The sequence below is a fragment of the Pseudophryne corroboree genome, chromosome 7 (assembly GCF_028390025.1).
Source record: "Pseudophryne corroboree isolate aPseCor3 chromosome 7, aPseCor3.hap2, whole genome shotgun sequence".
NCBI lineage: Eukaryota > Metazoa > Chordata > Amphibia > Anura > Myobatrachidae > Pseudophryne > Pseudophryne corroboree.
Window position 1 is genome coordinate 80,427,166 of NC_086450.1, and position 11,620 is coordinate 80,438,785.

Consider the following 11,620-nt stretch of genomic DNA (forward strand, 5'->3'; position numbering starts at 1 on the left):
AGAGTCCCCTTTTACACAGTGCGGCTGGTAGAGTCCTCTTTTACACAGTACGGCTGGTAGAGTTCCCTTTTACAAAGTACGGCTGGTAGAGTCCCCTTTTACACAGTACAGCAGGTAGAGTCCCCTTTTACACATTACGGCAGGTAGAGTCCCCTACTACACATTATGGCAGGCAGAGTCCCCTTTTACACAGTGCGGCTGGTAGAGTCCTCTTTTACACAGTACGGCTGGTAGAGTTCCCTTTTACAAAGTACGGCTGGTAGAGTCCCCTTTTACATAGTACAGCAGTCAGAGCCCCCTTTTACACATTACGGCAGGTAGATTACCCTTTTACACATTATGGCAGGCATAGTCCCCTTTTACACAGTACAGCAGGCAGAGTCCCCTTTTACACAGTACGGCAGGCAGAGTCCCCTTTTACACAGTACGGCAGTCAGAGCCCCCTTTTACACATTACGGCAGGTAGATTCCCCTTTTTACATATTATGGCAGGTAGAGTCCCCTTTCACACAATACGGCAGGCATTACAGCAGTTAGAGTCCCCTTTTACACAGTCTGTCGTACAGTCCCCTTTTATAAATTACGGCAGGTAGATTCCCCCTTTTACACATTACAGCAGGCAGAGCATCTTACATCCCCCCCTAATTTTAGGCATTAGTGTAGTGTAGTGTAGTGTAGTGTACTGTAGTATAGTATAGTGTAGTGTAATGTAGTGTAGTGTATTGTAGTGTAATATAGTGTAGTGGAGAGTACTGTAGTGTAGTGTAATATAATGTAGTATAGTATAGTGTACCGTAGTGAAGTGTAGTGTAATATAGTGTAGTATAGTGTAGTGAAGTGTAGTGTAATATAGCGTAGTGTAGTCTCTGTGTAGGCACTTACGTGATGTTTGCGTTCTTGATGCACTTTTGCCGGCTCCTGTACAGAACACTGTACCCTTCACAGAGAGTCTCGGGAGTGCAGCAGCACAGAGGGTATAAACTGTCCATCGCTGCCGCTGACTATACACAGCGTTAGCGATCAGCGGCAGAGAACAGGGGAGCGGGAGGGCGGCCGTCAGCGGGAGGGATATGCGGCCACTTGGGGTGTATGCAGAAGGTGCACCCACAGAGAAAGTGCACTGTGGTCAATGCACCTTCTGCACACGCCTAGTTACGGCCCTGAGTAGCACCCCTTATACATGTTACACCACACAGTAGTACTCTTTTATACATCTTACGCCACACAATAGTACCACTTATACATATTACACCACACAGGAGTACCCCTTATACATGTTACACCACACAGTAGTACCTCTTATACACCACACAGTAGTACCCCTTATACACGTTACACCACACAGTAGCACCCCTTATATATGTTACACCACACAGTAGTATCCCTTTTTCATGTTGCACCACACAGTAGTACCCCTTATACACGTTACAGAGCAGTACCACTAAGAATGCCAAATTGCTTTCTCACAAATATTTAAAATGCCCGCTCTAATATATATTGTAAATACCTGCACCTCTTATTACCATATCCCATGAATGTACACTATACATCACAAAACACTGCATCCCATAAGAGAAAACAATACACCCACACATTATCTGAGTTTTATAGCTCATTGATGTATATATTTGTTATTAAAAAGGATATGGATTCAATATATATTACAAAGTACAGTATACCTATAGTTACATGATTACAACTCACACAGTAAGCAGTTAATACATAAAGTTACATACAGTTACATACCAGCATACAATACCATTATCCTTAAATTATAAGGATTATAAGTTATAAGTTATGAGCCGAAATTCACATTATAGCACACCGAATGAGCCGAAATTCACATTATAGCACACCGAATGAGCCGAAATTCACATTATAGCACACCGAATGAGCCGAAATTCACATTACACAACATAGATGAAGACAAAATTCACATATGCCACACGGTATGATCCACAATTCAGGGCCAGGGAGATTGACAGCAGGGTCAGTGACAAAGAGACAGTGACAGAGAGTGGGACAGCAGTGACAGAGAGAGGGACAGGGACATAGGGAAACAGGGTAAGAGTACTGAGCAGTGGAGGGGGGTGTAGTCGGCAGCGGTGCGGAGTTGAAGGCCCTGGGCAGCGGAGAACGTGGGCGGCTGCAGTGTGCAGAATGTGGCTGGCGGGGGTGAGGAGAATAGCAAGAGCCTCCTCCCAGTTCTCCCTGAGACCCAGCAGCGCAAGCGGCGGAGTGGCGGCGCGATGACGTACAGACCCGGCCGAGGCGGATTCTTCCTCTTCCTGCAGGGGGAGGGATGCAATCATAACTGTGTCGTGGTGGAGTTTTCTTGTTGCAGGTGAGGGTATATGATTTTGAGTCGGCGGGGGTGCGATCGTAAGTGTAGTGCTTGGTGCCGGATGGCAAACAGGGCACTGCAGTTACAATCGCACCCTCGCCGACTCAAAATCTTATACCCCCGCCTGCAACAAGAAGACTACGCCGCGGCACAGTTATGATTGCATACCCCCCCCCCCCACCCCAGCAGGTGCAAGTGCGGCTCTTGTTTGTTGTTTGGTGTCACCCCATTGAAGGGTGACACTCGAGTGCGGGCAGCGACCCCACGCACCCTCCTCATGACGCCACTGACATATATATATATATATATATATATATATGAAACGAAATAGAGGAGATGGCGCCAAGGGAGTTATATCAACGCCCTACCTAAAAACGGACCCTTACAGTACTCTCCGGATAAATTACATCAGATAACAAATACTAACATAAAAATTTATTAAAACAACATATAAACCCGACACAAATGTTCATAAGTATACAGAGTTGATACATTTACATTTGTCGCACAATTTGAACAATCAGTTTGTAGTGATGAGGAAAAAGCGTAGATATATCACTACGATTTCCTCCTTCTCCTTATTGTAGATTCGGAGGTAACATCAGATAATAGATAGATAAATAACCCAACGCGTTTCGTCTTGTTCCAAGACTTCATCAGGGGTAAAATCTACAATTGTAGAATAATAAGTCAAAACAAATACATAGCAATAAGCATCTTACACTCACATATAACATGACATATTGGTATCAAAAGAACATGACATAGCAACATGAGGAGGAAAACAGAATAAATAACATGAAGAAAGAGGAAAAAAGAGAACCAAAAAGCACAGGTTGTAAAAAACATACCTCTTCATTTCAGAACATATTGTCAGCACATAAAAGGTCATTCAAAGATGTATGAACAACGTTTTAATATTTCAATGGGACTTGATTGATACAGCGGGGACCATACCTAATTAAAAAACATTTAATAACCTTTATTAATTAAAGGACACTTTTTGTTCAATTAGGCAGAGATTGGGATTAATCCAAGGGAACGGCACATACCTCATATATCATCAGCTTGAGTCTGACATTCAGATATTCGAATATGGGGAAGATTCATATGTGTATAGAATCTAACTGGTTCGCAAGCATAAGGAACCTAATAAATTGATTAATTGGGTATTAATTATAAGAACACCTACGAGTTCATAAATAGACCTCTATCTTATTTTGACACCCATAATTATAAAAATTCTGGTATCATTAATGTCTGATCACTAATGAACAGATCTCATGACTAACCCGTGTGGTTTCTATATATGATACAGAACAAAGCCACAGAATTGGCTATAACAAACACCAATGTTACCACTATACAACGATCCTCTACTAAATGATCTGATTATAACCAGCCATTTATTCATATTTGGAAAACCCAGAACTAATTGTATTAACCATCAGTATAGTGAACCCACATGATATGTTTATTAGGGAAACCCATCCTTTATGGACGGTATCACTGATCTATGATCGAATAATTCAAAGAAATTACTCAAAGTGCTACCCACAGGGGGTGTAGTTCATTAGTGCCAATCATTAAAGAAATCTCTATAATATAGCACATACCTCGTCGGTCTTATCAGGTCCAATGCCTCATTATACAGAGACTTGGCTGTCAGCACTGCACCACTGGAGGGTAAGGTTTTGTTTTTGATTTTACAATAGTATATTATCAACTTTGAAAGTGGTCCCATTTATTAGTATACACTTTGTACCAACTATATGTATTTTATTGACTGGTTAACCACTAATCATTTATAAATTAAATTTTTTAAAGAGTATATGATATGCACTAATTATATATATTCACTATATAAATATGACAGATGTATTCATGAATATGAAACTAAGTTGTATGAGTTATACACTCACTTATATAATTTTTATAGTTAATAGATCTTCCCCTTACTAAGTGAAAGGAGTATTTGTTTCTCCATGGGGTGGGAACTCTTTGTACCATACTGGTACTTTAATAGATGGTCTAATTGATATCAACCCAATTAATTTACCAGGTCTACCACGTGTTCTAAATTGGTTAGACATTATTCCCATTTGAATTGCCTTCACTCCTGAGTCTCTGAGTGTCAGGTTCAAGCTGCTGACCGACGAGGTATGTGCTATATTATAGAGATTTCTTTAATGATTGGCACTAATGAACTACACCCCCTGTGGGTAGCACTTTGAGTAATTTCTTTGAATTATTCGATCATAGATCAGTGATACCGTCCATAAAGGACGGGTTTCCCTAATAAACATATCATGTGGGTTCACTATACTGATGGTTAATACAATTAGTTCTGGGTTTTCCAAATATGAATAAATGGCTGGTTATAATCAGATCATTTAGTAGAGGATCGTTGTATAGTGGTAACATTGGTGTTTGTTATAGCCAATTCTGTGGCTTTGTTCTGTATCATATATAGAAACCACACGGGTTAGTCATGAGATCTGTTCATTAGTGATCAGACATTAATGATACCAGAATTTTTATAATTATGGGTGTCAAAATAAGATAGAGGTCTATTTATGAACTCGTAGGTGTTCTTATAATTAATACCCAATTAATCAATTTATTAGGTTCCTTATGCTTGCGAACCAGTTAGATTCTATACACATATGAATCTTCCCCATATTCGAATATCTGAATGTCAGACTCAAGCTGATGATATATGAGGTATGTGCCGTTCCCTTGGATTAATCCCAATCTCTGCCTAATTGAACAAAAAGTGTCCTTTAATTAATAAAGGTTATTAAATGTTTTTTAATTAGGTATGGTCCCCGCTGTATCAATCAAGTCCCATTGAAATATTAAAACGTTGTTCATACATCTTTGAATGACCTTTTATGTGCTGACAATATGTTCTGAAATGAAGAGGTATGTTTTTTACAACCTGTGCTTTTTGGTTCTCTTTTTTCCTCTTTCTTCATGTTATTTATTCTGTTTTCCTCCTCATGTTGCTATGTCATGTTCTTTTGATACCAATATGTCATGTTATATGTGAGTGTAAGATGCTTATTGCTATGTATTTGTTTTGACTTATTATTCTACAATTGTAGATTTTACCCCTGATGAAGTCTTGGAACAAGACGAAACGCGTTGGGTTATTTATCTATCTATTATCTGATGTTACCTCCGAATCTACAATAAGGAGAAGGAGGAAATCGTAGTGATATATCTACGCTTTTTCCTCATCACTACAAACTGATTGTTCAAATTGTGCGACAAATGTAAATGTATCAACTCTGTATACTTATGAACATTTGTGTCGGGTTTATATGTTGTTTTAATAAATTTTTATGTTAGTATTTGTTATCTGATGTAATTTATCCGGAGAGTACTGTAAGGGTCCGTTTTTAGGTAGGGCGTTGATATAACTCCCTTGGCGCCATCTCCTCTATTTCGTTTCATATTTCCACATTTAGTTCCTCCTAACAGGGAACTTAGAGGATACAGGCAGCCATATAATTAATTAATTTTAGTGTTTTATTTGAAATAGCGCAGTGGGAGAGTAATTCTTGTCATATATATATATATATTTAACTTGAAGTAATACTGGATTATATTGAAAATTTTTTTTAATTCAACAATTTTTATTAGATTTTTTTATAGGAATACAAGAACAGGGAAGACCTTCATGATACAGACATACCAAAAAACGGAGAGAAACCGGTATTGTTACAATAATCCAACGTAAAGTGCTTTTAAGCCACATCAGTGAAATCACAGATACATAGTCGGTAATTGTAGGCTTGCGTAAGAGGTAAAGGACAAACAATCTTAACCTACATGAGGTCTAGGAAATGATGAAGACATTACCAACGTGCGTCTCAGCATAAGAAATCACCATATACCTAAGGCTAAGCATACAATTCTACCTGAGGATTCACAGGACATCAGTATACCCGAGAGGTCAGTAAAGAAGACAGACAGGAGGGGGGGGGGGGGGGGGGGGAGAAACAAATGGGGAAAACAATACAAGTATAATCATATCATGAATGAGTAGCGGCCAAAGCAGTCTTAAGTAAAAATATTAGAGAAGCAATTCAGGCATGGTTAGCCATTCTAACCAAAGAGAAGGTTCAGTACCCATATGGCATCAGACTAAACATACAGCATGGGGTATTAAAATTAATATAATTACATTTCCTAAGAAAACAGCAGGAGGTCCCAAAGGAACAGTACATGGGCCTAAGTTGTCAAGAGGCCCTATCGATTTGTCTATATAGATACCACGTTGTGGTCTCAAAAAGTTTATAGATGAACGACTGTACATCCGGGTCTAGAGTATCAATATACTTCTCCCACTTCTTGGCAAACCGCCTGACCCCCAATTCAATATCAGGAAGAGTAGCACGCCTCTCAAAATAAATAATCCGGAGGGTCATGTGTTTCACAGCCATCAAAGAAGGGGTAGACGGTTTGATCCAATTATTAAGAATTTGTTTCTTGGCAATTGTCAGGATAACAGAGAGTACCGGAACAATATCTCTATCTTCAGGCCCAAGAGACCACTCCCTAAAATCAAGTAGCAAACAAGCCTTTGGGCGTTTTATTAACCGTAAGTTAAATACTGTGTTGAGATAAGCGACCACCTTGTACCAAAACTTAGATATTTTCCGGCAAGACCACATATTGTGGTACAAGATGGCACTCTGCGCAGTACATTTGATGCAACAGCCAGTGTCGTCTGGGACCATGTGTGCCCTCTGATTAGGTGCTATATATGCCCTTTGGAGCGTCTTCAAGTGAACCTCTTGCAAAGAGGCAGAGTATAAGAACCTAAAAGTGGGTAAAATGTTATCTAACAATTCAGCGCACGATCCCATATTGGGGATATCTCTGGACCATGAAGACAACGCGGAATCCCAGAGCCGGTCTCTATATGAGACCCTAAAGGTGTTTCTGAAGTAACTAAGATGGTAAGGACAATCTTTAGTAAGCACCATTAAGGTGCGCAGCGGGTCTGTGGTAGCCTCAGAAATCATTGGGTGAGACTGGGATTGAGCAAAGTGTCTAGCCTGCAAGTACATAAAAAATTCCCGGTGGGAAATACAGAATTTTATCTGGATATCAGAGAAAGAAAGCACTGCGTTGCCTCCTGGGTCGTATATGTCTCTAATAGCTGTGATCCCCTTTTCTCTCCAACTCAAAAAATGTGCGTTATCAAGGCCAGGATGGAAACATGGGTTACCCCAAAACGTAGTGTGAAGAGAGGTGTCAGGTTTTCTCTGTGCTTTAGTGTGTGTGGCCTGCCGTGCTCGATATGTATGCCAAAATAAAATATTATGTTTTATCTCAGATGGGAGACGGGAGTTTGGGGTGTGTAAGAGTGCAGCAGGGGAGAAAGGATGGAATACGGCCAGTTCAAGTGGCAAGTTCGTAAATACTGATCTGCCTCAAAGCCAGTCTGTGATATACCGGTACATCGCTGCTCTACTAAATAGGACAGGATCCGGGATTCCCATACCTCCCTCTTCACGTAATAGCTGCAACCTAGCATAGGGGACTCTTGGACGTTTACCCGCCCATAGAAATCTAGTGAAACACTGTTTAAGGAAAAGGACATCTTTCTCAACAAGGGCAATAGGGAGCATAAGAAGAAAATAAGCAATCTTGGGAAAAACAACAGATTTAATAACTTCTGCGCGACCCATAAGAGACAAGGGCAGAGACGCCCAGTCTGTAAGGGTTTTAGACACCTTGGACAAAATAGGACCAAAATTAACCGCATATAGATCCGGGAGGAAAGTAGGGATCTGAACCCCTAAATATCTAAGACTATCTCGAGCCACTGGAAATCGGGACAGGACCGGGTGTAATGGAAAGAGGGAAGAGTCTCCTGAAAGGAGGAGAAGCTCGGATTTAGATATATTAATTTTGTATCCCGCAAAGGAACCAAATTGTTCAATCAGGGAGACAATCGCAGGGATGGACGTATCCGGATGAGAAATAAATAGAAGCATGTCGTCAGCATACAGTGATAATTTTACCGTGGTGTCCATGATTTTTATGCCTGTAAATCTGGGAGAATTTCTCAGGGAAACAGCTAGGGGTTCTAAAGCTAAGGCAAATAATAAAGGTGACAAGGGGCAGCCCTGACGTGTGCCACTCTGAATAAGAAAAGGGGATGAGAGGATACCATTCCCCAAAACTTGAGTGGAGGGAGATTCATATAATCGGGAAATAAGAGAGACAAAGTCCTCAGGTGCACCAAAGCGGTGAAGCGTTTCATACAGATGGTCCCAGGTGACCAGGTCGAACGCCTTTTCGGCATCAAGTGACAATAATACATTAGTGTCAGTGGGTTTGGAAAGCTGAAAGGCCTGCATAACAGTCAAGACCTTTCGGATATTGCTCACTGATTGCCGACCCCAGATAAATCCAGTCTGGTCAGTATGCACTATATCAGGGACTATGAATTTGAGTCTATTAGAGAGGATTTTAGTGAACAATTTATAATCCGTGTTTAGAAGGGAGATCGGACGATTAGAACTGGGAGACTCAGGATCCCGGCCAGGCTTCGGGATAACCTTTATGACTGCGGAATTAAAATATTGGGGCAAGGAAGCACCCTGCATAAAATAATTAAATAAGACAGAAAGAGGTTCGCACAGTCTAGTAGATAGAATTTTATAGTAGTCATTGGCGAAACCGTCAGGGCCCGGAGTCTTCCCAGTCTTCAGTCCAGCTATTGCTAAAGAAACTTCCTCAGTGGTGATAGGTGCAAGAAGAGAGGTACAGTGCGACTCTGACATTTGAGGCAGATCAGTAGAAGACCAAAAGCTGGACTTGTGGGTCTGGTTAATAACAGGACATGCATAAAGATTAGTATAAAAAGACTGTAGCACCTCAGCAATCTCGGCAGAGGTCCGTACTCTGTCCCCACCTTGGGTGAGCAGAGAGTGAATGACCACTTTAGGGTGTCTGCCTTTTAACAAACGGGATAACAGTTTGCCAGACTTGTTGCCATATATGTAAATGCCACAGTCTCTTGGAAATGAATATTTAGCTTCCATTTGAAAAAGGAGGGTATCAAACAGTGGGGCAGATGTATGAACCTGGAGAAGGCATAAGGAAGTGATAAACCAGTAATATGTGCAAGGTGATAAAGGCACCAGCCAATCAGATCCTAACTGTTAATTTACATAATGGAGCCGATTGGCTGGTTTGTTTATCACCTTGCACATATCACTGGTTTATCACTTCCTTATGCTTTCTCTAGGTTAATACATCTGCCCCAGTGTTTTTTGTGTAAGGTACCGTTCCCTAGTAAAAGGGGTGGGGGAGGATTTAAATTCCTAAAAAAAGAGTGAGTAAGAGCCGCCTGGGCTACCAAATATTGTGAGTTTAAATCTAAATCCCTTTTTTTACTATAGGACATAATGTGCCCCCGAATAACTGATTTTGACGCCTGCCAGAAAAGAGCAGGATCATCGCTCAGAGTTTCTCCATTGTGCGTATGATAATCCAGCCACGCTGCATCTAATGAGGAGCGGAATTTCAGAGAGCCACTTAAATGAGAGGGGAAGTGCCAGGAGCGAAAAGGGGATTTTTCTGAGAGGAGCATCAATTTCATCCAGCATAAAGCATGGTCCGAAATACAGATATCTTCAATTTTAGAGTCAGCCACTTTTGAGAAAAAGGAGTCAGATAACAGCAGATAATCAATCCTCGAGAACGTGTGGTGCGCAGCTGAGAGGCATGTAAATTCCCTTTCTAATGGGTAGCATGCGCGCCACACATCCACTAAGGACAACTGCGAGCAAATATAGGTGATACCAATACGTGGTAACGAGGGGGGAGCGCGAGGGGGGGGGATTTATCCAAGATTGGAGAAGAATATAAATTAAAATCTCCACCCAGGATTATGGGAATTTCAGAGTAGTTTAGTAGCTTAGTGACCATGTTCGTATAAAATTGCTTAGAGTACTGATTGGGAGCATAAATATTACAAAGTAGGAACCTGGATGCATACAATGTGACATCTGCCAGTACATACCGACCCTGAGTGTCATCTAAAATCGCATGGACAGAGATAGGGACCGTGTGCCGTGCTAAAATAATCACTCCCCTAGCCTTAGAAGAGAAGGAGGAAGAGGCTACCACAGACCAACCCATAGTGTTCAGTTTTACCACCTCATTTGGCATAAGGTGAGATTCCTGAATGAAAACAACATCCATCCCCACCTTCCGAAGATAGAGCAAAATCTTTCTGCGTTTAGCTGGGGAGTTGATCCCTCCCACATTCCACGTGCCGACACTCAAACTAGCCATGCATCAAATGAACTGGGAAAACCTGAAAACCTGCACAGTAACCATAATATCTACAGCCGCCGAAAAACGGATACAAAACATACCGGGGTGGACACATAAGGAGAAGAAGGGGAGGGGGAGAAGAAAAGAGGGACAGAAACATAGAAAACACACAAAATATAACATTAACATTGTGAAAGAAAGTCCTGCTAAGGACAATCATAACTTCAGAAAACGAGAACAACCGGTTCAAGCAAGCACAGAGGCCGTCATAGACCGCCAATGAGCCAGCCAGAATTTGAAAACCTGAGGAAAAAATGAGGGAGGGGGCGCCCTTACCCACCCTCGGCAACATAATATATGAAAATATACATAGGAAAAATAACAAGAAAATATCAGAGCACACAGAGCATGTTACAGAAAGAGAAAAACGCAGCTTGTCACATAAGAAGAAGGGGGAGATATCTCCGCTAAGCATATATAAGCATTCTAGAAAGATTACATAGCCACAAAAAGACAACAGATGAATAAGAAAAATCTAAAACATAAAACAAGGCAAAAAGGTTCAGCCCGCTGTATAAGACCAAAGTCTCTTTTGAGGGAAAAAACACCTGCAGCAGATTCTACAGCAATAATTAAATTGGCAGACATAACCGGAAACAGAGAAGTCCAGGAGCAATACTCAGCCATCTCGATCCAGGGTGTCATCCGCCTGAGAGGAGTCGTCATCTGCCTTGGATGCCTCGGAAACATAAGCCTCTGCATCTGCAAGATTTGTAAAGTCCCGGAAAGAATTTCCATCAAACAGGCGTAGTCTTGCAGGGAAGAGCAGAGCAAATTTTTTATTCGCCTTTACCAAACGGGAGCAAAGGGGGGTAAATTCCCGACGTGCCCGGGAAACCTCCGCGGAGTAGTCCTGGAAAATGGCCAAACGAGCTCCCTCCCATTGTAAATTCCTATGCCTCCTGGATG

General features: G+C 41.3%; 2 long non-coding RNA genes across 2 annotated transcripts; one reads left to right on the forward strand and one right to left on the reverse strand.

The window, feature by feature from the left end:
* Positions 1-2,773: 2,773 nt before the first annotated feature.
* On the reverse strand, positions 2,774-3,971 carry LOC134943395 (uncharacterized). Its single transcript, XR_010181515.1, has 4 exons — positions 3,961-3,971; positions 3,397-3,493; positions 3,196-3,301; positions 2,774-3,013 (listed from the first exon to the last, which is right to left on the reverse strand). It is a non-coding gene; the product is annotated as an uncharacterized LOC134943395 (long non-coding RNA).
* Positions 3,972-3,995: 24 nt separating this feature from the next.
* LOC134943397 (uncharacterized) lies at positions 3,996-5,903 on the forward strand. The gene is made up of 5 exons (XR_010181516.1): positions 3,996-4,030; positions 4,407-4,504; positions 4,972-5,068; positions 5,164-5,269; positions 5,452-5,903. It is a non-coding gene; the product is annotated as an uncharacterized LOC134943397 (long non-coding RNA).
* Positions 5,904-11,620: the final 5,717 nt, after the last annotated feature.